This window comes from Triticum aestivum, chromosome 7B (genome assembly GCF_018294505.1).
Source record: "Triticum aestivum cultivar Chinese Spring chromosome 7B, IWGSC CS RefSeq v2.1, whole genome shotgun sequence".
Classification (NCBI taxonomy): domain Eukaryota; kingdom Viridiplantae; phylum Streptophyta; class Magnoliopsida; order Poales; family Poaceae; genus Triticum; species Triticum aestivum.
The window spans coordinates 156,307,498-156,335,007 of NC_057813.1; positions in this window are offsets into that span (position 1 = coordinate 156,307,498).

Genomic DNA, 27,510 nt, shown 5'->3' on the forward strand with positions numbered 1-27,510 from the left:
CGCATGCGCCACTGAATTGGCTCTTCTATTTATTTTGGACAACTTGAAATTTATCAGAAGCCTGAAAATGCCAAGCGCTTCCTTCTTGAGGTCAATGAATGGGTATTTGTCAAAACTTCCATTTGCAAGAAAAGAAGACACAAACACACAATTAGTTTTCAAAAAAAAGTAGGCATGTTAAGAAAAATACCGATATAAAGCTTAGCAAGCCATGCCTGAAGTTCCGCTTCATCCACGCCAGAACATAACCCAATAAAGTCCCAAGATGAGACAATGAGATCACCGTTATAGTTCCTAGTCACCACCCCAACGCTCACAACACTTAAACTCTTCACAAAACTTGCATCAACATTGATCTTGATATGGTTAGAAGGAGGCGGTTGCCACACCTCTTTGGATCTCACCGCGGTGTTTCTTGGACCAAAACCCGCCACCACCTTCTTTCCTTTGTTATTGGTGACTACCTCATTAGTATCCTGACACGACATGAAGGAAGACCAGTAGCTTTCCAAAAATATAACGGAGCTTGTAACCGTTTCTTTTTTCTTTCCCGGAAATCAAGTCATTCCTCAAGTGCCAAACTCTCTAGAAAAGAAACAGAATGTGCTCCCTTTGAGAACAACTTAACTAGTCTAAAAAAATAAGTAACAAGTCCGAGAATAATTGAAAGCCTCTTCTCCTGGCAAATTCCAAACGTCTCTCAATGCCAGCAAAGTGCAAACTCTCTAGAAAAGAAACAGAATGTGCTCCCTTTGAGAACAACTTAACTAGTCTAAAAAAATAAGTAACAAGTCCGAGAATAATTGAAAGCCTCTTCTCCTGGCAAATTCCAAACGTCTCTCAATGCCAGCAAAGTGCATGAGCCTTGGGGCAAGACATAAGAGCGTGAAAAGTGCTCTCATACTCAACCCCACGGATAGAGCAAGTACAAATGGTAGCTTGATGATGCAAAACTCTAGTAACCTAAACAGCCAAGCTATCAGACGCCGCAAGCCATCCAAAAATTCTAATCTTTTACGGGATATTGGCCTTCCAAATGATATCACACAACCTCCTTTCTCCGTGAATAGCAGTACTGGATTTCCCAATATTTTCTTTTCGATCCTTAAGCTTTAATGCCAGATTGTATGCACTCTTCACCGAAAACAATCAATTCTTTTCAAAATGCCAAGCAGTGAAATCACCATCCTCCAAGGATTGAATCCGCAACTTCAAGATCTCTTCCGCATCATGAGGATAAAAAAGATGTATGTCCCAATCCCTAGACTCGCTCTTGAATAACTCCGAAACCCATTTGAGTCGTCCAATTTTCTCACCCTCCTCGACCCTAGTCGACTAGGATCATGTAACCTAGACCACGGTACCCATATAAGCTGAGGCTAGACTAGTCAATAGAACAAGAAACCAAGAGTTGGAACTCAATCCCTCGATCATCTTTGTAACACCTATACACATTCAATGCAACTGACCAAAAAGTAGGATCTTATCTCCTTCCCGAGGGCCTGAACCTGGATAAACCCTCTTGTTTCCCATCTACTCTACTTGTCTGGTAAGAGTACCCTATCGAGGGTTCTGCCAAAAATAATTTTGACTAATTGCTATAATATTGTGTCTATCACCTAGTTTAAAAATAATCATGATATTTTAGGTGAGGTTTTTGGCCTTGAGAGTGCCAGGAGTACCCTAGTGAATTCTAATAACTGAGCGGGGAGGCTTCGAATTGGAGAAGGGCTGTGCAAGTGTTTGCGTGTCGAGTCAATATTTTGCTTCGATTCCAAGCCTTAATACTCCTGCCAAATAGAATCAAATCCTAGCCCACCATCCACCAATGATAAAACTATTGTAAATATGCCCTAGATGCAATAATAAAATGGTTATTATCATATTTCTCGTTCATGATAAATGTTTATTATTCATGCTAGAATTGTATTGACCGGAAACTTAGATACATGTGTGAATACATAAAGACATCGTGTCCCTAGCAGGCCTCTACTAGACTAGCTCATTGATCAAAGATGGTTAAAGTTTCCTAACAATAGACATGAGTTGTCATTTGATAACGAGATCACATCATTAGGAGAATGATGTTATGGACAAGACCCAATGGTAAGCTTAGCATATGATCGTATCACTTAAGTTTATTGCTATAACTTTCTTCATGTCAGGTACCTATTCCTAAGACCATGAGATCATGCAACTTACGGATACCAGAGGAATACCTTGTGTGCTATCAAACGTCACTTCGTAACTGGGTGATCATAAAGATGCTCTACAGGTATCTCTAAAGGTGTCTGTTGGGTTGACATGGATCGAGACTGGGATTTGTCACTCCGTATAATGGAGAGATATCAGGGCCCTCTCGGCAATACAACATCATAAAGATCTTGCAAGCAATGTGGCTAATGAGTTAGTCACAGGATCTTGCATTACGGGAAGAGTAAATATACTTGCCGGCAACAAGATTGAACTACGTACGGAGATACCGACGATCGAATCTCTGGCAAGTAACATATCGCTGGACAAAGGGAATTGCATACGGGATTGACTGAATCCTTGACATCATGGTTCAACCAATAAAGATCTTCGTTGAATATGTGGAATCAATATGGGCATCCAGGTCCTGCTATTGATTATTGATCGGAGAGGAGTCTCAGTCATGTCTACATGATTCTCGTGATGGGGAACGAAGCATGAAAATAAATAAAAAATCCTACGAACACCCAAGATCTAATCTAGGAGATGTATAACAACGAGAGGGGAGTGGTGTCTACATATCCTGGTAGACCGAAAGCGTTAACGATCTAGAGATCATGGTTGGCGTAGTCGTACTCGCGTCGCGATCCAATCCGATCCAAGTACCGCATGTGCGGCACCTCCGAGTTTAGCACACGTACGGCTTGACAGCGTTCCCTCCTTCTTGATCCAGCAAGGGAGGGATAGAAGGTATATGAGATCGGAACCAACACGACGCGTGGTGGTGGTGGCATCAGAACTCCGGCAGGGCTTCGCCAAGCACTGACGAAACGTGGAGGAGGAGTAACGGGAGGGAGACAGGGCAAGCACGGAAGGGCTAGCTGCCCCCTGTGCCTCCCCACTATATATAGGGGTGAGGGAGGGCGTGGAAGCCCTATCCCCCCTCCCAAGGCAGGGGGCGGTGGCCAAGGGGGGAGGAGTGCCCTCAAAGCCAAGTGGAGGCCCTCCCCCTTAGGGTTTCCCCTCCTCCATGCGCATGGGCCTTTTAGGGGCTGGTGCCCCTGGACCATTAAGGCCAGGGAGCCCCCTACATCCCATGATACTGTATGGGACGCGGTGGAACCCTTCGAGTACTTCTGTACCCCTCCGGAACCTTCTGGAACCTTCCGGTGGCTTGCCGGTACAATACCGAAAAAACCGGACTTTTCCATATATAAATCTTTACCTCCGGACCATTCCAGAGCTCTCGGTGACATCCCGGACCACATCCGAGACTCCGAACAACCTTCAAATTTTCTACTATTAATATCTCAATACTACCCTTGCGCTACCGAACATTAAGTGTGCGAGCCTATGGGTTTGAGAACCATGCGGACATGACCGAGACTCCTCTTCGATCAATAACCAATAGCGGAATCTGGATGCCCATATTGGTTCCTACATATTCAATGAAGATCTTTATTGGTTGAACCATGATGTTAAGGATCCAGACAATCCCGTATGCAATTCCCTATGTCTGGTGATATGTTACTTGTCCGAGATTCGATCATCTGTATCTCCATATCTAGTGCTGGGAAACGTAGCATGCAATTTCAAAAAATTTCCTACATTCACGCAAGATCTATCTAGGATATGCATAGCAGCGAGGGGGAGAGTGTGTCTATGTACCCTCATAGACCGTAAGCGGAAGCGTTTCACAACGCGGTTGATGTAGTCGTACACCTTCATGATCCATACCGATCAAGTACCAAATGTACGGCACCTCCGCGTTCATAACATGTTCAACTCGATGACGTCCTCGCCTTCTCGATCCAGCAAGAGAGGCGAAGTAGTAGATGAGTTCCGGCAACACGACGGCGTGGTGACGGTGGTGGTGAAGAACAATTTCGCAGGGCTTCGCCTAAGCACTAAAGAAACTATGATGGAGAATAAACTAGAGGGTACGGGGTTGCCGGCACACGACTTGGTGAATCTTGATGTGTCTTGGGTGCTAGCCCGCCCCTCTATTTATATGTTGAGCCTTGGGGTCGAAACTTGGAGTAAAAGCCTCCTTAAAGTCGGTTTTACCCGAAAGGCAAGAGTCCTTCTCGGACTCCAGGACCAGACGTCAGGGTTCCCGGCGTCTGGACCCAGACGCCAGGGACCCCGGCGTCTGGCCCATGGACTCCGCAAAACTTCCTTTTGCGCTTTCCAAAAACCTCATGGTCTTTCACCTTTGGCCCAAATAAAGTGTTCTCGTACCCAAACATTCCAGGAAACATCCGAAACCCCTTCCGGTGAATTCCGGAGCCTTTCCGGATACCAAACACTATTATCCCATATATCAATCTTTACCTCCAGACCATTCCGGAGCTCCTCGTCATGTCTGTGGTCTCATCCGGGACTCCGAACAACATTCGGTCACCAACATACATAACTCATATAATACTATATCGTCAACAAACGTTAAGCGTGCGGACCCTATGGGTTCGAGAACTATGTAGACATGAACGAGATACATCTCAGGTCAATAACCAATAGCGGAATCTGGAAGCTCTCCCACATATTCTACGAAGATCTTTATTGGTCGAACCATTATGACAACATACGTTATTCCCTTTGTCCATCGGTATGTTACTTTCCCGAGATTTGATCGTCGGTATCTTCATACCTAGTTCAATCTCGTTACCGGCAAGTCTCTTTACTCATTCCGTAATACATCATCTTGCAACTAACTCATTAGTCACTGTGCTTGCAAGGCTTTTTATGATGTGTATTACCGAGAGGGCCCAGAGATACCTCTCCAATACTCGGAGTGACAAATCCTAATCTTGATCTATGCCAACCCAACAAACACCTTTGGAGATGCCTGTAGAGCATCTTTATAATCACCAAGTTACGTTGTGACGTTTGTTAATTCCTCCAGTATCCGAGTTGCATAATCTCATAGTTGAAGGAATATGTATTTGACATGAAGAAAGCAATAGCAATAAAACTGAACTATCAATATGCTATGCTAATGGATGGGTCTTGTCCATCACATCATTCTCCTAATGACGTGATCCCGTTCATCAAATGACAACACATGTCTGTGGTTAGGAAACTTAACCATCTTTGATTAATGAGCTAGTCTAGTAGAGGCTTACTAAGGACACAGTGTTTTATCTATATATTCACACATGTATCAAGTTTCCAGTTAATACAATTCTAGCATGAATAATAAACATTTATCATGAAATAAGGAAATATAAAATAACAACTTTATTATTTCCTCTAGGGCATATTTCCTTCATCCAGTTCAATCTCATTACTGACAAGTCTCTTTACTTGTTCCGTAATACAAGATCCCGTGACTAAACTCATTATTCACATGAAGCTTCTTATGATGTTGTATTACCGAGAGGGCCCAAAGGGAATTGCATATATGGGATTGGCTGAATTCTTGACATAATGGTTCAACCAATAAATATCTTCACTGAATATGTGGGAATCAATATGGGCGTCTAGGTCCCGCTATTGATTATTGATTGGAGAGGAGTCTCGATCATGTCTACATGATTCTCGAACCCGTAGGGTCGCACACTTAACATTCGGTAGCGCTAGGGTAATATTGAAATATTAATAGTGGATAGTCTGAAGGTTGTTCGGAGTCCCGGGCGGGATCTGGGACATCACAAGGATCTAAAGAATAGTCCATAAGTAAATATTTATATATAGAAAGTTGTTGTCAGGGTTCCAGAAAAAAATTCAATTTTTCCCAGTACTGTACGGGGAAGCTTCCAGAAGGTTCCGGAGGACTCCAGAGGGGTCCAGAAGTTGGTAAAGGGTTTCACCATGTCCCATACAGTAGCATGGGCCATAGGGGATGCCCTGGCCTTATTGGGCTAGGCGCATGCTACCTCTTGAGCACTGCGTTGGTTTTCCTTGAAGAGGAAAGGGTGATGCAGTAAAGTAGCGTAAGTATTTCGCTCAGTTTTTGAGAACCAAGGTATCAATCCAGTAGGAGGCTCCTCAAAAGTCCCCTGCACCTACACAAACAAACAAGAACCTCGCAACCAACGCAATAAAGCGGTTGTCAATCCCTTCACCGTAAATTGCAAAAGTGAGATCTGATAGAGATAATATGATAAGACAAATATTTTTGTATTTTTATGATATAGATTGGAAAGTAAAAAGATGCAAATAAAAGTAGATGGAAATCTTATATGATAAAAGAGAGACCCGGGGGCCATAGGTTTCACTAGTGGTTTCTCTCGAGATAGCATAAGTATTACGGTGGGTGAACAAATTACTGTCGAGCAATTGATAGAAAAGCGCATAGTTATGAGATTATCTAGGCATGATCATGTATGTAGGCATCACGTCCGTGACAAGTAGATCGAAACGATTTTGCATCTACTACTATTACTCCACACATCGAACGACTCCTGCCTGCATCTAGAGTATTAAGTTCATGAAGAACAGAGTAACGCATTAAGAAAGATGACATGATGTAGAGGGATAAACTCACGCAATATGATATAAACCCCATATTTTTATCCTCGATGGCAACAATACAATACGTGCCTTGATGCCCCTACTGTCACTGGGAAAGGACACCACAAGATTGAACCCAAAGCTAAGCACTTCTCCCATTGCAAGAAAGATCAATCTAGTAGGCCAAACCAAATTGATAATTCAAAGAGACTTGCAAAGATAACTTAATCACACATAAAAGAATTCAGAGGAGATTCAAATATTTCTCATAGATAAACTTGATCATAAACCCACAATTCATCGGATCTTGACAAACACACCATAAAAAGAGTTACATCGAATAGATCTCCAAGAAGATCGAGGAGAACTTTGTATTGAGATTCAAAGAGAGAGAAGAAGCCATCTAGCTAATACATATGGACCCGAAGGTCTGTGGTAAACTACTCACAACTCATCGGAGAGGCCTTGGAGATGATGTAGAGGCCCTCCATGGTCGATTCCCCCTCCGGCAGAGCGCCGGCGAAGGCTCCAAGATGGGATCTTGTGGATACAGAAGGTTGCCGCGGTGGAAATAGTTTTTCGTGGTGCTCCTCGATGTCTTCAGGGTACGTGGATATATATAGGAGGAAGAAGTAGGCCGGTGGATGCTCGAGGGGCCCACGAGGGCGGGGGGCGCGCCCACCCCCAGGGGGTGTGCCGGGCACCCTCGTGGCCGCCTTGTTTGTTGCTTGACGTCCACTCCAAGTCCCCTGGATTGCGTTTGTTCCAAAAAGATCACTCCCGAAGGTTTCATTTTGTTTGGACTCTGTTTGATATTCCTTTTCTTCGAAACACTGAAATAGGCAAAAAACAGCAATTCGGGCTGGGCCTCCGGTTAGTAGGTTAGTCCCAAAAATGATATACAAGTGTAAAGTAAAGCCCATAAACATCCAAAACGGGTAATATAATAGCATGGAACAATCAAACATTATAGTTACATTGGAGACGTATCAAGCATCCCCAAGCTTAATTCCTGCTCGTCCCCGAGTAGGTAAATGATAAAACAAAATTTTTGATGTGGAATTCTACCTAGCATAATTCTCAATGTAATTTTCTTTATTGTGGCATGAATGTTCAGATCCAAATGATTCAAAATAAAAGTTCATATTGACATAAGAAATAGTAATACTTCAAGCATACTAACTAAGCAATCATGTCTTCTCAAAATATCATGGCATTAGAAGGTTCATCCCTACAAAATCATATAGTTAGGCTATGTTTCATTTTCATCACACAAAATACTCCGATCAAGAACAACCTCTGTTTCAGCCAAGCAATTGGTTCATACTTTTTGACGCGCTTCAGCTTTTTTTCAACTCTCACGCAATACATGAGCGTGAGCCATGGATATAACACTATGGGTGGAATAGAATATGATGATGGAGGTTGTGTGGAGAAGACAGAAAAGGAGAAAGTCTCACATTGACGAGGCTAACCAACGGCCTATGGAGATGCCCATCAATTGATGTCAACATGAGGAGTAGGGATTGCCATGCAACGGATGCACTAGAGCTATAAATGTATGAAAGCTCAACAAAACAAACTAAGTGGGTGTGCATCCAACTTGCTTGCTCACGAAGACCTAGGGCATTTTGAGGAAGCCCATCGTTGGAATATACAAGCCAATTTCTATAAAAAATTCCCACTAGTATATGAAAGTGACAACAAATGAGACTCTCTATATGAAGAACATGGTGCTACTTTGAAGCACAAGTGTGGAAAAAGATAGTAGCATTGTCCCCCTTTTTTTGGGCCTTTCTTTTTTATTTGGCCTTTCCTTTTTTTTATTTGGCCTTTCTTTTTTTAGGGACAATGCTCTAATAATGATGATCATCACACTTCTATTTATTTACAACTCATGAGTTACAACTCAAAACTAGAACAAGATATGACTCTATATGAATGCCTCCGGCGGAGTACCGGGATGGGCAATGAATCAAGAGTAACATGTATGAAAAATTATGCATGGCGGCTTTGCCACAAATACGATGTCAACTACATGATCATGCAAGGCAATATGACAATGATGATGCGTGTCATGATAAACGGAACAGTGGAAAGTTGCATGGCAATATATCTCGGAATGGCTATGGAAATGCATAATAGGTAGGTATGGTGGCTGTTTTGAGGAAGATATAAGGAGGTTTATGTGTGATAGAGCGTATCGTATCACAGGGTTTGGATGCACCAGCGAAGTTTGCACCAACTCTCAAGGTGAGAAAGGGCAATGCACGGTACCGAAGAGGCTGACAATGATGGAAAGGTAAAAGTGCGTATAATCCATGGACTCACATTAGTCATAAAGAACTCATATACTTACTGCAAAAGTTTTATTAGCCCTCGAAGAAAAGTACTACTACGCATGCTCCTAGGGGGAAGGTTGGTAGGAGTTAACCATCGCGCGCCCCCGACCTCCACTCAAGGGAAGGCAATCAAAAGAGCACCCCATGCAATAAATTTGTTACACAACTTTTACCATACGTGCATGCTACGGGACTTGCCAACTTCAACACAAGTATTCTTTAAATTCACAATTACCCAACTAGCATGACTCTAATATCACCACCTCTATATCTCAAAACAATTATCGAGTATCAAATTGACCATAGCATCCAATTCACTTCATATGATAGTTTTTATTATACCCAACTTGGATGCCCATCATTCTAGGACCAATTTTATAACCATAGCAAATACCATGCTGTTCTAAGAGACTCTCAAAATAATATAAGTGAAGCATGAGAGATCAACAATTTCTACAAAATTAAACCACCGCCGTGCTCTAAAAGATATAAATGAAGCACTAGAGCAAAATTATCTATCTCAAAAGATATAAGTGAAGCACATAGAGTATTCTAATAAATTCCAAATCAAGTGGGTTTCTCCCAAAAGGTGTGTACAGCAAGGATGATTGTGGTAAACTAAAAAGCAAAGACTAATATCATACAAGATGCTCCAAGCAAAAAACATATCATGTGACGAATAAAAATATAGCTCCAAGTAAAGTTACCGATAGACGAAGACGAAAGAGGGGATGCCTTCCGAGGCATCCCCAAGCTTAGGATTTTCGTTGTACTTGGATATCTTGGGGTTCCATGGGTATCCCCAAGCTTAGGCTCTTGCCACTCCTTATTCCATAGTCCATCAAATTTTTACCCAAAACTTGAAAACTTCACAACACAAAACTCAACAGGAAATCTCATAAGCTCCGTTAGTGCAAGAAAGAAAAACCACCACATAAGGTACTGTAATGAATCATTCTTTATGTATATTGCTGTTAAACCTACTGTATTCCAACTTCTATATGGTTCATACCCCCGACACTAGCCATAGATGCATCAAAATAAGCAAACAACACACGGAAAACAGAATCTGTCAAAAACAGAACAGTCTGTAGAAATCTGTAACTTTAGAATACTTATGGAACTATAAAACTCCTAACAAAATAGGAAGTCCTGGTAAATTTGTTTATTGATCCACAGAAAAAAGAATAAACGCAAAATCATGTTTCTGTGATTTACTAAAATTATTTTCGTGCGTGCAAAAGTTTCTGTTTTTCAGCAGAATCAAATTAACTATCACCATAGGTTATCCTATAGGTTCTACTTGGCACAAACACTAATGAAAACATGAAAACACATCTAAACAGAAGCTATATGAAACATTTATTACTAAACAGAAACAAAAAGCAAGGAACAAAAATAAAATTGGGTTGCCTCCCAACAAGCGCTATCGTTTAACGCCCCTAGCTAGGCATTGATAATTTTAATGATGCTCACATGAAAGACAAGAATTAAAGCGCAAAGAGAGCATCATGAAACACGTGACAAACACATCTAAGTCTAACATACTTCCTATGCATAGGCATATTATAAGCAAACAAATTTGCAAGGCAAGCAAAAACTAGCATATGCAAGGAAGAAGAAAGAGACGATAGCAATCTCAACATGACGAGAGGTAATTTAGTGAGATAAAAATTTCTACGACCATATTTTCCTCTCTCATAATAATTACATGTACGATCATAGGCAAATTCAATAAAATAGCTATCACATAACATATTCTCCACACGATCCACATGCATGTGAAGTTGACACTCTTCCAAAATAGTGGGATTATCATTAACTAAAGTCATGACCTCTCCAAACCCACTTTTAAAAAAATACCATAAGATTGAACATTCTCCAAATATGTGGGATCTAAAGTTGACCCACTTTCAATATTGTTGCAAACACTATTATCAATCTCAAATTCATCATGGGGCTTAAATAAATTTTCAAGATCATAAGAAGAGTCACCCCAATCATGATCATTGCAACAAGTAGTAGACATAGAAAAACTAGCATCCCCAAGCTTAGGGTTTTGGATATTATTAGCACAATTGACATCAAGAGTATTTAAAATAAAATCATTGCAATCATGCTTTTTATTCAAGGAGCTATCGTGAATCTCTTCATAAATTTCTTCATCACAATTTTCAGATTCACGAATTTCAAGCAAAACCTCATAAAGATAATCTAGTGCACTCAAATCACTAGAACTTGGTTCATCATAATTGGATCTATTAAAGATATTAGAAAGTGAATGAGGATCCATAAACTTTTAGCAAGCGAAGATGCAAGCAAAAAGAAGGCATATGGTAACACAAGATCGGACGGAAGAAGGGCGAATAAAACGGCAAGGGTGAAGTGGGGGAGAGGAAAACGAGAGGCAAATGGAAAATAATGTAATGCGAGGGAGATGAGTTTGTGATGGGTACTTGGTATGTCTTGACTTGAGCGTAGACCTCCCCGGCAACGGCGCCAGAAATCCTTCTTGCTACCTCTTGAGCACTGCGTTGGTTTTCCTTGAAGAGGAAAGGGTGATGCAGTAAAGTAGCGTAAGTATTTTCCTTAGTTTTTGAGAACCAAGGTATCAATCCAGTAGGAGGCTCCTCAAAAGTCCCACGCACCTACACAAACAGACAAGAACCTCGCAACCAACGCAATAAAGGGGTTGTCAATCCCTTCACGGTTAATTGCAAAAGTGAGATCTGATAGAGATAATATGATAAGATAAATATTTTTGGTATTTTTATGATATAGATTGGAAAGTAAAAAGATGCAAATAAAAGTAGATGGAAAACTTATATGATAAAAGATAGACCCGGGGGCCATAGGTTTCACTAGTGGCTTCTCTCAAGATAGCATAAATATTACGGTGGGTGAACAAATTACCGTCGAGCAATTGATAGAGAAGCGCATAGTTATGAGATTATCTAGGCATGATCATGTATATAGGCATCACGTACGTGACAAGTAGATCGAAACGATTCTGCATCTACTACTATTACTCCACACATCAACCGACTCCTGCCTGCATCTAGAGTATTAAGTTCATGAAGAACAGAGTAACGCATTAAGAAAGATGACATGATGTAGAGGGATAAACTCATGCAATATGATATAAACCCCATCCTTTTATCCTCGATGGCAACAATACAATACGTGCCTTGCTGCCCCTGCTGTCATTGGGAAAGGACACCGGAAGATTGAACCCAAAGCTAAGCACTTCTCCCATTGCAAGAAAGATCAATCTAGTAGGCCAAACCAAACTGATAATTTGAAGAGACTTGCAAAGATAACTTATTCACACATAAAAGAATTGAGAGGAGATTCAAATATTTCTCATATATAAACTTGATCATAAACCCACAATTCATCGATCTCGACAAACACACCGTAAAAAGAGTTACATCAAATAGATCTCCAAGAAGATCGAGGAGAACTTTGTATTGAGATTCAAAGAGAAAGAAGAAGCCATCTAGCTAATAACTATGGACCCGAAGGTATGTGGTAAACTACTCACAACTCATCGGAGAGGCCTTCGAGATGATGTAGAGGCTCTCCGTGGTTGATTCCCCCTCCGGCAGAGCACCGACGAAGGCTCCAAGATGGGATCTCGTGGATACAGAAGGTTGCGGCGGTGGAAATAGTTTTTCATGGTGCTCCTGGATGTTTTTGGGGTACGTGGATATATATAGGAGGAAGAACTAGGTCGGTGGACGCTCGAGGGGCCCACGAGGGTGGGGGCACGCCCACCCCCAGGGGGCGCGCCGGGCACCCTCGTGGCCGCCTCGTTTGTTGCTTGACGTCCACTCCAAGTCCACTGGATTGCGTTTGTTCCAAAAAGATCGCTCCCGAAGGTTTTATTCCGTTTGGCTCCGTTTGATATTCCTTTTCTTCGAAACACTGAAATAGGCAAAAAAATAGCAATTCGGGCTGGGCCGCCGGTTAGTAGGTTAGTCCCAAAAATGATATAAAAGTGTAAAGTAAAGCCCAGAAACATCCAAAATGGGTAATATAATAGCATGGAACAATAAAAAATTATAGATACGTTGGAGACGTATCAGCGCACCAGCCCCTACAAGGCCCATGCGCCTGGGGAAGGGAAACCCTAAGGGGGAGGGCCCTCTACTTGGCTTGGAGGGCACTCCTCCCCCCTTGGTTGCTACTACCCTGCCTTGGGAGGGGGGCTAGGGCTGGCACATTGCTACTTCTTGAGCTTGCATTGGTTTTTCCCTTGAAGAGTAAAGGGTGATGCAGCAAAGCAGAGATATGTATTCCCCTCAGTTAAGAACCAAGGTATCAATCCAGTGGGAAGAACACACAAGTCACCAATGATTGCACCTACACAAACAAACAAATACTTGCACCCAACGTGATAAAAGGGGTTGTTAATCCCTTCACGGTTACTTGCAAGGATGAGATCTGATAGTGATAGATATAAAAGATAAGTAAAAGTGAAAAATATAATAAAAGTATATAAATTGCAGCAAGGTATTTTTGTGTTTTTGATTTTAGAGATCTGAAAATAATATGATAAAAATAGACCCGGGGGCCATAATTTTCACTAGAGGCTTCTCTCTTGAAAGAAAGCATACTGTGAATAAATAAATTACTATTGATCAATTGATAGACAGCACATAGTTATGACGATATCCAGGGCAATGATCATGTATATATGCATCATGTACGTGACAAGTAGACCGACTCCTGCCTGCATCTACTACTATTACTCCACACATCGACCGCTATCCAACATGCATCTAGTGTATTAAATTAACAAGAATAGAGTAACGCCTTAAGCAAGATGGCATGATGTAGAGGGATAGATCCAAACAATATGAACAAACCCCATATTTTTATCCTTAATGGCAAAAATACAAATATGTGTCATGTCCCTTTCTGTCACTGGGAATAAGCACCGCAAGATTGAACCCATTACAAAGCACCTCTCCCATTGCAAGAAAAATCAATCCAGTTAGCCAAACCAAATCAATAGATCGGAGAGAAATACAAAGTTATCTTAATCATGCATAAAAGAGTTCAGAGAAGACTCAAATAATATTCATAGATAATCTGATCATAAACTCACTACTCATCGGATCTCAACAAATGCACCACAAAAGAAGATTACACCGAATAAACCTCCAAGAACATTGTATTGAAGATCAAAGAGAGAGAAGAAGTCATCTAGCTACTAGCTATGGACCCGTAGGTCTGTGGTAAACTAATCACACATCATCGGAAGGGCAGCAAGGTTGATGTATAAGCCTTCCCTGATCGAATCCCCCTCTGGCAGAATACCAGAAAAGGCCTCCAGATGGGATCTGATGGTCCTAGAACTTGCGGCGGCAGAGAAGTATTTTTGGTGTGCCCCTGGTCTACGGGGAATATTTGGGTATTTATAGAAGAAGAATTAGGGTTAGAGGAGCCACAAGGGGCCCACAAGCTTGGAGGGCACGCCCTCTGAGCTTGTCGTCGCCTCATGGCCCATCTGGCCTCCTCCCGAAGCTTCCAGTGTGTCCTGTGGTCCAAGACAAATCGTCTCAAAGTTTCGTTCCATTTGGACTCTGTTTGGTATTGCTTTTTTGTAAAGACAAAAACAAGGAAAAAAACAACAACTGGTACTTGGCACTAGGTTAATAGGTCCCCAAAAATGATATAAAAAAGCATAATAATGCGTATAAAACATCCAAGATTGATAATACAATAGGATGAAACAATAAAAATGATAGATATGTTGGAGACGTATCAAGCATCCCCAAGCTTAATTCCTGCTCGTCCTCGAGTAGGTAAATGATAAAAACAAAAAAATTGATGTGGAATGCTACCTAACATGTTTATCATGTAATCTTTCTTTATGTGGCATGAATATTCAAATCTGCAAGATTCAAAATAAAAGTATAATATTGACATAAAAACAATAATACTTCAAGCATACTAAAAAGCAATCATGTCTTTTCAAAATATAATGGCTAAAGAAATTTATCCCTACAAAATCATATAGTATTGTCATGCTCCATTTTCTTAACACAAAGTATTTATCATGCACAACCCCGGTGTTAGCCAATCAATTGGTTCATACTTTTTAACGCACTTCAACTTTTTCAACTCTCACGCATTATATGAGCATGAGCCATGGATATAACACTATATAGGTGGAATAGAGTATGATGTTGGAGGTTGTGTGGAGAAGACAAAAAAGAGATAGTCTCACATTGACAAGGCTATCAATGGGCTATGGAGATGCCCATCAATTGATGTCAATGCAAGGAGTAGGGATTGCCATGCAACAGATACACTAGAGCTATAAGTGCATGAAAGCTCAAAAGAAAACTAAGTGGGTGTGCATCCAACTTGCTTGCTCTAAAGACCTCGGGCATTTGAGGGAACCCATCATTGGAATATACAAGCCATGTTCTATAATGAAAAATTCCCACTAGTAATATATGGAAGTGACAAAATAGGAGACTCTATCATGAAGAACATGGTGCTACTTTGAAGCACAAGTGTGTAAAAGGATAGTAACATTATCCCTTCTGTCTTTTTCTCATTTTTACTGTTGGGCACTTTGGCCTCTTTTTTCTTGGGCTCATTGGCCTCTCTTTTTTATTTTGTCCGGAGTCTCATCCCGACTTGTGGGGGGATCATAGTCTCCATTATCCTTTCCTGGGACAATGCTCTAATAATGATGATCATTACACTTTTATTTACTTACAACTCAAGAACTACGAGTCGATACTAGAACAAAAATATGACTCTATATGAGTGCCTCCGGCGGTGTATCGGGATGTGCAATGATCTAGCGTGACATGTATAAAAAATATGAACGGTGAACAAGCCACAAATACTATGTCAACTATATGATCATGCAAAGCAATATGCCAATGATGGTATGTGTCATAATAAAATGGAATAGCGGAAGTTGCATGGCAATATATCTCAGAATGGCTATGGAAATGCCATAATAGGTAGGTATGGTGGCTGTTTTGAGGAAGATGTAAGGTGGCTTATGTGTGAAAGAGTGTATCATATCACGGGGTTTGGATGCACCGGCAAAGTTTGCACCACAACTCAAGGTGAGAAAGGGCAATGCACGGTACCGAAGAGGCTAGCAAATTACAGAAAGTTAAGAGTGCATATAATCCATGGACTCACATTAGTCATAAAGAACTGACATACTTATTGCAAAAGTTTATTAGCCCTCTAAGCAAAGTACTACTATGCATGCCCCTAGGGGGGAGGTTGGTAGGAGTTAACCATCGCGCCCCCCGACCTCCATGCAAAGGAAGACAATCAATAATAAATCATGCTCCAGTTTCATAGCATAATGAGAGACCATACACGCATGCCTCGGGAATCACAAACCTTAACACAAATATTCTTACTAAACAACAATTACTCACTAGCATGACTCTAATATCACCATATTTATATCTCAAAACAAATGCAAGGAATCAAACTTCTCATATATTTAGTGATATTCATGAAAGTTTTAATTATATCCCTCTTGAATACCCATCATATTAGGACTAAATTCATAACCCAAGAAAATTTCCATACTATCTTTAAGACTCTCAAAATAATATAATTGAAGCATGAGAGTTCATCAATTTCTTTAAAATATAACCACGGCGTGCTCTAAAAAGATATAAGTGAAGCACTAGAGCAACTACCTAGCTCAAAAGATATAAGTGAAGCACAAAGAGTATTTTAACAAATTCACGATTAATGTGTGTCCCTCTCAAAAGGTGTGTCCAGAAAGAATGATTGTGGCAAACTAAAAAGCAAATAAAGAAAATACTCATACAATACAAGACGCTCCAAGCAAAACACATATCATGTGGTAAATAAAAATATAGCCTCGAGTAATTTACCGATGGATTGTAGAGAGAAGAGGGGATCTAGGGCATCCCCAAGCTTAGACGCTTGGTTGTCCTTGAATATTACCTCGGGGTGCCTTGGGCATCCCCAATCTTAGGCTGTTTCCACTCCTTATTCCTTAGCGCATCGAAACTTTACCCAAAACTTGAAAACTTCACAACACAAAACTCAACAGAAAACTCGTGAGATCCGTTAGTAAAATAAAGCAAATCACCACCTTTAGGTGCTGCTGTAAACTCATTCCAATTTTATATTTGCATTATATCTACTGTATTCTAACTTCACCATGGTTCATACCTCCCGATACAACCCATAGATTCATCAAAATAAGCAAAGAACACAACGAAAACAGAATCTGTCAACAACAGAACAATCTGTAGTAATCTAAACTTAGCCAAACTTCTGTAACTCCAATTTTTTTGAAACATTAGGACAACATGGGTAATTTGTATATAAAGTGTAAAAGATTCAGAGTTTTATCACGCTCCATTAAATTTTAACAATTCTGCTACTAGACACAGAATTTTTTTGTTTTTTCATAGAATCAAATCAACAATCTTCCAAATCATCCCAAGGATCTTACTTGGAACAAATACTAATTAAAACACTAAAGCACAATCATAATAGAAGTATAATTGCATATTTGTTAAAAAACAGAAGAAATAGCAAAAACATAAAATAAAATTGGGTAGCCTCCCAACAAGCGCTACTGTTTTATGCCCCTAGCTGGGTATATTGCATAGATCTAGGTATTGTCATCTTTGGTATTCAATCCATGAGTGGCCCTCATACTATATTCATATGGAAACTTAATTTTCGTTCTTGGAAAGTGTTCCATGCCCTTCCTTAATGGAAATTGAATTCTAATGGTTCCTTCTTTCATATCAGTAATTGCACCAATCTTTCTTAGGAAAGGTCTACCAAGAATTATCGGGTATATGGGATTGCAATCTATATCAAGAACAATAAAATCTACGGGCACATAATTCCTATTTGTAATAATAAGAACATCATTAATTCTTCCCATAGGTTTCTTAATAGTAGAATCCGCTAAGTGCAAATTTAAAGAACAATCATCAAGTTTATGGAAACCTAGCACATCACATAAAGTTTTTGGAATAGTGGAAACGCTAGCACCCAAATCACACAAAGCATTGCACTCATAATCTTTAATCTTAATTTTAATAGTGGCTTCCCATTCATCATATAACTTTCTAGGGATTGAAACTTTCAACTCAAGTTTTTCTTCAAAAGATTTCGTCATAGCATCAATGATATGTTTAGTAAAAGCCTTATTTTGATTATAAGCATGAGGTGAATTAAGAACAGACTGTAGCAAGTAAATACACTCAATCAAAGAAAAATTATCATAATTAAATTCCTTGAAATCTAAAAGAGTGGGATCATCACTAGCTAAAGTTTTGACTTCGCTAAACCCACTTTTATCAATTTTTTCATTAAGATCATCACCCTCCAAATTATTGGGACGTCTTCTAGCTAAAGTTTACTCCTCTCCAATCCCTTCTTTATCAAGTTTTATAGCAAACAAAGGTTCAATAGGATTCACACAAATCACTTTAAGATCTTCATCATGATTCAAAGATTCAGGTTTAACAACCATCTTATTTACTAACGTAGTTTGCTTATCGAAAGTTTGACCTACTAAATCTTCAATATGAACGAGTTGAGGTTGAAGACCAATAACTTCTTTATTAAGATCATCAAGTTGATTATTGATATACTCTATCATAGTAGATTGTTATTTAAGTTCATTCCTAAAAAACGATTATGCTCAAATTGCAAGGTCATGAAGCTTTTTGCATTATTTTCAATCTCTTCCAACTTTCTGTGGTAAGGATCAAGTTTTTAAATTGAGACATGATGACAAGGCAAGCAATCTAGCACGCAAGCACACAAAAAGCAAACGAAAAAGCGAACGGAGAGAAGGTGAATAAAATTGAAAAATATTTTTGTGTTTTTCTAAAAACGTTTTAGAGGTGAGGGAGAGAAAAACGGGAGGCAAATGGTGCATAATGTAAATGCAAGAGATGAGATTTTATGATGGGTACCTGGTAGGTTTGTGATACGTCTCCAACGTATCTGTAATTTTTGATTGTTCCATGCTATTATATTATCCATCTTAGATGTTTTATATGCATTTAGATGCTATTTTATATGATTTTGGGGACTAACCTATTAACCTAGAGCCCAGTGCTAGTTTTTGTTTTTTCCTTGTTTTTGAGTTTTGCAGAAAAGGAATACCAAACGGAGTCCAATTGACCTACCAATTTTTGTGGATTTTTTATGGACCAAAAGAAGCCCCCGAAGTAAAAGAGTTGGGCCAGAAGAGTCCCGAGGCATCCACGAGGGTGGAGGGCGCGCCCTACCCCCTGGGCGCGCTCCCCTATCTCGTGGATGACTCGGAGATCCCCGTGACGTGAGACCGACGCCAAAAATTCCTATAAATACAGAACCCCCCCGAAAAGAAACCTAGATCAGGAGTTCCACCACCGCAAGCCTCTGTAGCCACCAAAAACCTCTCAGGAGCATGTTCCAGCACCCTGCCGGAGGGGGGATCCATCACCGGTGGCCATCTTCATCATCCCGGCGCTCTCCATGACGAGGAGGGAGCAGTTCACCCTCGGGGCTGAGGGTATGTACCAGTAGCTATGTGTTTGATCTCTCTCTCTCTCTCTTGTTCTTGATATGGCACGATTTTGATGTATCGCAGGCTTTGCTATTATAGTTGGATCTTATGATGTTTCTCCCCCTCTACCTCTTGTAATGGATTGAGTTTTCCCTTTGAAGTTATCTTATCGGATTGAGTCTTTAAGGATTTGAGAACACTTGAGGTATGTCTTGCGTGGGATACCCATGGTGACAATGGGGTATTCTATTGATTCACTTGATGTATGTTTTGGTGATCAACTTGCGGGTTCTGTGACCTTGTGAACTTATGCATAGGGGTTGGCACACGTTTTTGTCTTGACTCTCCAGTAGAAACTTTGGGGCACTCTTTGAAGTTCTTTGTGTTGGTTTGAATAGATGAATCTGAGATTGTGTGATGCATATCGTATAATCATACCCGTGGATACTTGAGGTGACATTGGAGTATCTATGTGACATTAGGATTTTGGTTGATGTGCATCTTAAGGTGTTATTTTACTACGAACTCTAGGGCTGTTTGTGACACTTATAGGAATAGCCCAATGGATTGATCAGAAAGAATAACTTTGAGGTGGTTTCGTACCCTACAATAATCTCTTCGTTTGTTCTCCGATATTAGTGACTTTGGAGTGTCTCTTTGTTGCATGTTGAGGGATTGTTATATGATCCAATTATGTTATTATTGTTGAGAGAACTTGCACTAGTGAAAGTATGAACCCTAGGCCTTGTTTCGAAGCATTGTAATACCGTTTTCGCTCACTTTTACCACTTGCTACCTTGCTGTTTTTATACTTTCAGATTACGAAAACCTATATCTACCATCCATATTGCACTTGTATTGCCATCTCCTCACCGAACTAGTGCACCTATACAATTTACCATTGTATTGGGTGTGTTGGGGACACAAGAGACTCTTTGTTATTTGGTTGCAGGGTTGTTTGAGAGAGACCATCTTCATCCTACACCTCCCATGGATTGATAAACCTTAGGTCATCCACTTGAGGGAAATTTGCTACTGTCCTACAAACCTCTGCACTTGGAGGCCCAACAATGTCTACAAGAACAAGGTTGTGTAGTAGACATCAAGCTCTTTTCTGGCGCTGTTGCCGGGGAGATTAGTGATTGAAGGTATATCTTTAGATCTTGCAATCAAATCTTTTAGTTTCTTTTTTTATCACTAGTTTAGTCTATAAAAGAAAACTACAAAAAAATGGAATTGAGGGTGTCTCATATGCTTCATCTTTTTATATCTTTCATGAAAATGATGGAAAGGAAAACTGTGCTCAAGTGCTAGAAGAAGAATGCATTAAAATGTTTGGCACTAAATATTTGAATGATGAGCATGATTGCAAAGTTGTTAGTGTGAATTCTTTGAATATCCATGATTGCTAATGATATGCAAAGCCACAAGCTTGGGGAAGCTATGTTTGATGAAGATGATATTTTTAGTCCCCCAAGTTTTGATGAGAAAATATATTATGATGATAGCATGCCTCCTACCTATGATGATTATTGTGATGACATTTATGCTATAAAGAGTAATGATAACCATGAAACTTGTCATCTTGATTTTAATTTTTAATTGGATTATGCCTCACATGATAGTTATTTTGTTGAGTTTGCTCCCACTACTATTCATGAGAAGAAATTTGCTTATGTGGAGAGTAATAAAACTTATATGCTTGTGCATCATAAAAATAATGCTTTATGTGATAGTATATTTTTGAATTCATTCATGATGCTTCTGAAAATTATTATGAGGGAGGAATATAAGCTTGTAGGAATTGCAATAATATTAATTTTCCTCTCTATGTGTTGAAAATCTTGAAGCTATGCTTGTTTTGCTTTCCTATGCTAGTTGATTCGTGTTCCCATAAGTTGTTTGCTCACAAAATCCCTATGCATAGGAAGTGGGTTAGACTTAAATGTTCTAGTCATATGCTTCATGATGCTCGTGTTATGTTTCAATTCTTATCTTTTATGTGAGCATCATTGTCATCATCATGCCTAGCTAAAAAGGCATTAAAGAAAAGCGCTTGTTGGGAGACAACCCAATATTTATCCCTACTGTTTTTGTGCGTTCACATGATTAATCTACTGTAGTAATCATGTTTTATAGCTTTTTTCAGTAAAGTGCTAAGTAGAACCTTTGGGAAGACTTGGGTGAAAGTTAATGCGATATTGCTATAAAAAACAGAAACTTTGTGCTCACGAGAATAATTGTCATTTTTGACAGAAGAGTGATTTTAAGTTTATTATTTTTGCAGAAGACTAATATACAAATTCCTCACGTCCACCAATTTATTTCAGAATTTTTGGAGTTAAAGAAGTATTCGAGAGTTACAGATTACTACAGACTATTCTGTTTTTGACATATTCTGTTTTCTATGTGTTGTTTGCTTGTTTTGATGAATCTATGAGTAGTACCGGAGGGTGTGAACCATAGAGAAGTTGGAATACAGTAGATATTACACCAATATGAATTTAGAATGAGTTCACAACAGTACCAAAAGTGGTTATTTATTTTCTTATACTAATGGAGCTTACGAGTTTTCTGTCGAGTTTTGTGTTGTGAAGTTTTCAAGTTTTGGGATAAGATCCGATGGACTATGGAATAAGGAGTGGCAAGAGCCTAAGATTGGGGATGCCCAAGGCACCCCAAGGTAATATTCAAGGACAACCAAGAGCCTAATCTTGGGGATGCCCCGGAAGGCATCCCCTCTTTCGTCTTCGTTCATCGGTAACTTTACTTGGAGCTATATTTTTATTCACCACATGATATGTGTTTTCCTTGGAGCGTCATTTTCTTTTGTTTTGTTTTGCTTTATATTTGAATAAAATATCAAGATCTTAAATACTTAAATTTTAGAGAGTATTCACATAGTTTCATAATTATTCGACTACTCATTAATCTTCACTTATATCTTTTGGAGTAGTTTGTCATTTGCTCTAGTGCTTCACTTATATATTTTTAGAGCACGGCGGTAGTTTTACTTTGAAGAAATAGACTCTTATGCTTCACTTATATTATTTTTAGAGTCTTTTAGAATAGCATGGTGATTTGCTTTGGTTATGAATTTAGTCCTAATATGATAGGCATCCAAGAGGGATATAATAAAAACTTTCATATAAAGTGCATTGAATACTATGAGAAGTTTGATTCTTTATGATTGTTTTGAGATATGAAGATGGTGATATTAGAGTCATGCTAGTGAGTAGTTGTGAATTTGAGAGATACTTGTGTTAAAGTTTGTGATTCCCGTAGCATGCACGTATGGTGAACCGTTATGTGATGAAGTCGGAGCATGATTTATTTTTTGATTGTCATCCTTTGTGTGGAGGTCGGGATCGCTCGATGGTTAACTCCTACCAACTCTTCCCCTAGGAGCATGCGTGTAGTACTTTGTTTTGATGACTTGTAGATTTTTGCAATAAGTATGTGGGTTCGTTATGACTAATGTTGAGTCCATGGATTATACGCACTCTCACCCTTCCACCATTGCTAGCCTCTCTTGTGCCGCGCAACTTTCGCCGATACCATACACCAACCATTACCTTCGTCAAAACAGCCACCATACCTACCTATTATGGCATTTCCATAGCCATTCCGAGATATATTTCCATGCAACTTTCCATCTTTCCGTTTATTATGACACACTTCATCATTGTCATATTGCTTTGCATGATCATGTAGTTGACATCGTATTTGTGGCAAAGCCACCATTCATAATTCTTTCATACATGTGTGAATCATTGCACATCCTAGTACACCGCTGGAGGCATTCATATAGTCATATTTTGTTCTAAGTATCGACTTGTAATTCTTGAGTTGTAAGTAAATAAAAGTGTGACGATCATCATTATTAGAGTGTTGTCCCAGTGAGGAAAGGATGATGGAGACTATGATTCCCCCACAAGTCGGGATGAGACTCCGGACGATTTTTTTAGAAAAAAGAGGCCATAAAAAAAGAAGAGAAAAGGCCCAAATAAAAAAATAAAAAAAAATAAAAAAATGAGAGAAAATGAGAGAAGGGACAATGCTACTATCCTTTTACCACACTTGTGCTTCAAAGTAGCACCATGATCTTCATGATAGAGAGTCTCCTATGTTGTCACTTTCATATACTAGTGGGAATTTTTCATTATAGAACTTGGCTTGTATATTCCAACGATGGCCTTCCTCAAATGCCCTAGGTCTTCATGAGCAAGCAAGTTGGATGCACGCCCACTTAGTTTCTTTTTGAGCTTTCATACACTTATAGCTCTAGTGCATCCATTGCATGACAATCTCTACTCACTCACATTGATATCTATTGGTGGGCATCTCCATAGCCCTTTGATACGCCTAGTTGATGTGAGACTATCTTCCTCTTTTTGTCTTCTCCTCAACCACCATTCTATTCCACCTATAGTGCTATGTCCATGGCTCACGCTCATGTATTGCGTGAAAGTTGAAAAAGTTTGAGAATACTGAAGTATGAAACAATTGCTTGGCTGAAACCGGGGTTGTGCATGATTTAAATATTTTGTGTGATGAAGATAGAGCATAGCCAGACTATATGATTTTGTAGGGATAGCTTTCTTTGGCCATGTTATTTTGAGAAGACATGATTGCTTTGTTAGTATGCTTGAAGTATTATCGTTTTTATGTCAATATTAAACTTTTGTTTTGAATCTTATGGATCTGAATATTCTTGCCACAATAGAGAAGATTACATTGATAAATATGTTAATTAGCATTCCGCATCAAAAATTCTGTTTTTATCATTTACCTACTCGAGGACGAGCAGTAATTAAGCTTGGGGATGCTTGATACGTCTCCAACATATCTATAATTTTTGATTGTTCCATGCTATTATATTATCCATCTTAGATGTTTTATATGCATTTATATGCTATTTTATATGACTTTTGGGACTAACCTATTAACCTAGAGCCCAGTGCTAGTTTTTGTTTTCCCCTTGTTTTTGAGTTTTGCAAAAAAGGAATACCAAACGGAGTCCAATTGAGCTACCAATTTTTGTGGATTTTTCATGGACCAAAAGAAGCCCCCGAAGTAAAAGAGTTGGGCCAGAAGAGTCCCGAGGCATCCACGAGGGTGGAGGGCATGCTCCCCTATCTCGTGGATGACTCGGAGACGCCCTTGATGTGAGACCGACGCCAAAAATTCCTATAAATACAGAAACCCCCGAAAAGAAACCTAGATCGGGAGTTCCGCCGCCGCAAGCCTCTGTAGCCACCAAAAACCTCTCGGGAGCCTGTTTCGGCACCCTGCCGAAGGGGGATCCATCACCGGTGGCCATCTTCATCATCCCGGCGCTCTCCATGACGAGGAGGGAGTAGTTCACCCTCGGGGCTGAGGGTATGTACCAGTAGCTATGTGTTTGATCTCTCTCTCTCTCTCTCTCTCTCTCTCTTGTGTTCTTGATATGGCACGATCTTGATGTAACGTGAGCTTTGCTATTATAGTTGGATCTTATGATGTTTCTCCCCCTCTACTTCTTGTAATGGATTGAGTTTTCCCTTTGAAATTATCTTATCGGATTGTGTCTTTAAGGATTTGAGGACACTTGATGTATGTCTTGCGTGGGATACCCGTGGTGACAATGGGGTATTCTATTGATTCACTTGATGTATGTTTTGGTGATCAACTTGCGGGTTCAGTGACCTTGTGAACTTATGCATAGGGGTTGGCACACGTTTTCGTCTTGACTCTCCGGTAGAAACTGTGGGGCACTCTTTGAAGTTCTTTGTGTTGGCTTGAATAGATGAATCTGAGATTGTGTGATGCATATCGTATAATCATACCGCGGATACTTGAGGTGACATTGGAGTATCTAGGTGACACTAGGGTTTTGGGGAATGTGAGTCTTAAGGTGTTATTTTACTACGAACTCTAGGGCTGTTTGTGACACTTATAGGAATAACCCAATGGATTGATCAGAAAGAATAAATTTGAGGTGGCCTACAATAATCTCTTTGTTTGTTCTCCGCTATTAGTGACTTTGGAGTGACTCTTTGTTGCATGTTGAGGGACTGTTATATGATCCAATTATGTTATTATTGTTGAGAGAACTTGCACTAGTGAAAGTATGAACCCTAGGCCTTGTTTCGAGGCATTGTAATACTGTTTTCTCTCACTTTTACCACTTGCTACCTTGCTGTTTTTATAATTTCAGATTACGAAAACCTATATCTGCCATCCATATTGCACTTGTATTACCATCTCTTCGCCAAACTAGTGGACCTATACAATTTACCATTATATTGGGTGTGTTGGGGACACAAGAGACTCTTTGTTATTTGGTTGCAGGGTTGTTTGAGAGAGACCATGTTCATCCTACGCCTCCCACGGATTGGTAAATGTTAAGTCAACCACTTGAGGGAAATTTAATACTGTCCTACAAACCTCTGCACTTGAAGGCCTAACAACGTCTACAAGAAGAAGGTTGTGTAGTAGACATCAGTTTGATGTAGATCCTCCCCGGCAACGGCGCCAGAAATCCTTCCTGCTACTTCTTGAGCTTGCGTTGGTTTTTTCCTTGAAGAGGAAAGGGTGATGCAGCAAAGTAGATATAAGTATTTCCCCCAGTTAAGACCAAGGTATCAATCCAGTAGGAGGAACACACAAGTCACCAATGATTGCACCTACACAAGCAAACAAATACTTGCACCCAACGCGCTAAAAGGGGTTGTCAATCCCTTCACGGTTACTCGCAAGGATGAGATCTGATAGAGATAGATATAAAAGATAAGGGCAAAATAAAATAAAAGTGAGTAAATTGCAGCAAGGTATTTTTCTGTTTTTGATTTTATAGATCTGAAAATAATATGATAAAAATAGACCCCGGGGCCATAGTTTTCACTAGAGGCTTCTCTCTTGAAAGAAAGCATATGGTGGGCAAACAAATCAGTGTTGAGCAATTGATAGAAAAGCGCATAGTTATGACGATATCTAAGGTAATGATCATGTATATAGGCATGACATCCGTGACAAGTAGACCGACTCCTGCCTGCATCTGATACTATTACTCCACACATCGACAACTATCCAGCATGCATCTAGTGTATTAAGTTAACAAGAACGAAGTAACACCTTAAGCAAGATGACATGATGTAGAGGGATAGATCCAATCAATATGGTAGAACCCCCATCTTTTTATATTTAATGGCAACAATACTAATACGTGCCTCGCTACCCCTACTATCACTGGATGAGGACACCACAAGATTGAACACATCACAAAGCACCACTCCCATTGCAAGAAAAGTCAATCTAGTTGTCCAAACCAAATCAACAGATCGGAGAGAAATACAAAGCTATCTTAGTCATGCATAAAAGAGTTTAGAGAAGACTCAAATAATATTCATAGATAAACTGATCATAAATCCACAATTCATCGGATCTCAACAAACGCACCGCAAAAGAAGATTACATCGAATAGATCTCCAAGAACATCGAGGAGAACATTGTATTGAAGATCAAAGGGAGAGAAGAAGCCATCTAGCTACTAGCTATGGACCCGTAGGTCTGTAGTAAACTAATCACACATCATTGGAAGGGCATCAAGGTTGATGTAGAAGCCCTTCGAGATCAAGTCCCCCTCAGAGTACCAGAAAAGGCCTCCAGATGGGATCTTGTGGTTCTGGAATTTGCGGCAACAGAAAAGTATTTTTGGTGTGCCCCTCGTCTAGGCAGAATATTTGGGTATTTATAAAAGAAGAGTTAGGGTTAGAGGAGCCACAGGGGGCCCACAAGCTCAGAGGGCTCGCCCCCGGAGCTTGTCATTGCCTCGTGGCCCATCTAGCCTCCTCCCGAAGCTTCTAGGGTGTCTTGTGGTCCAAGAAAAATCATCAAAAAGTTTCGTTCCATTTGGACCCCATTTGGTATTGATTTTCTGTAAAGACAAAAATAAGGAAAAAACAACAACTGGCACTTGGCACTAGG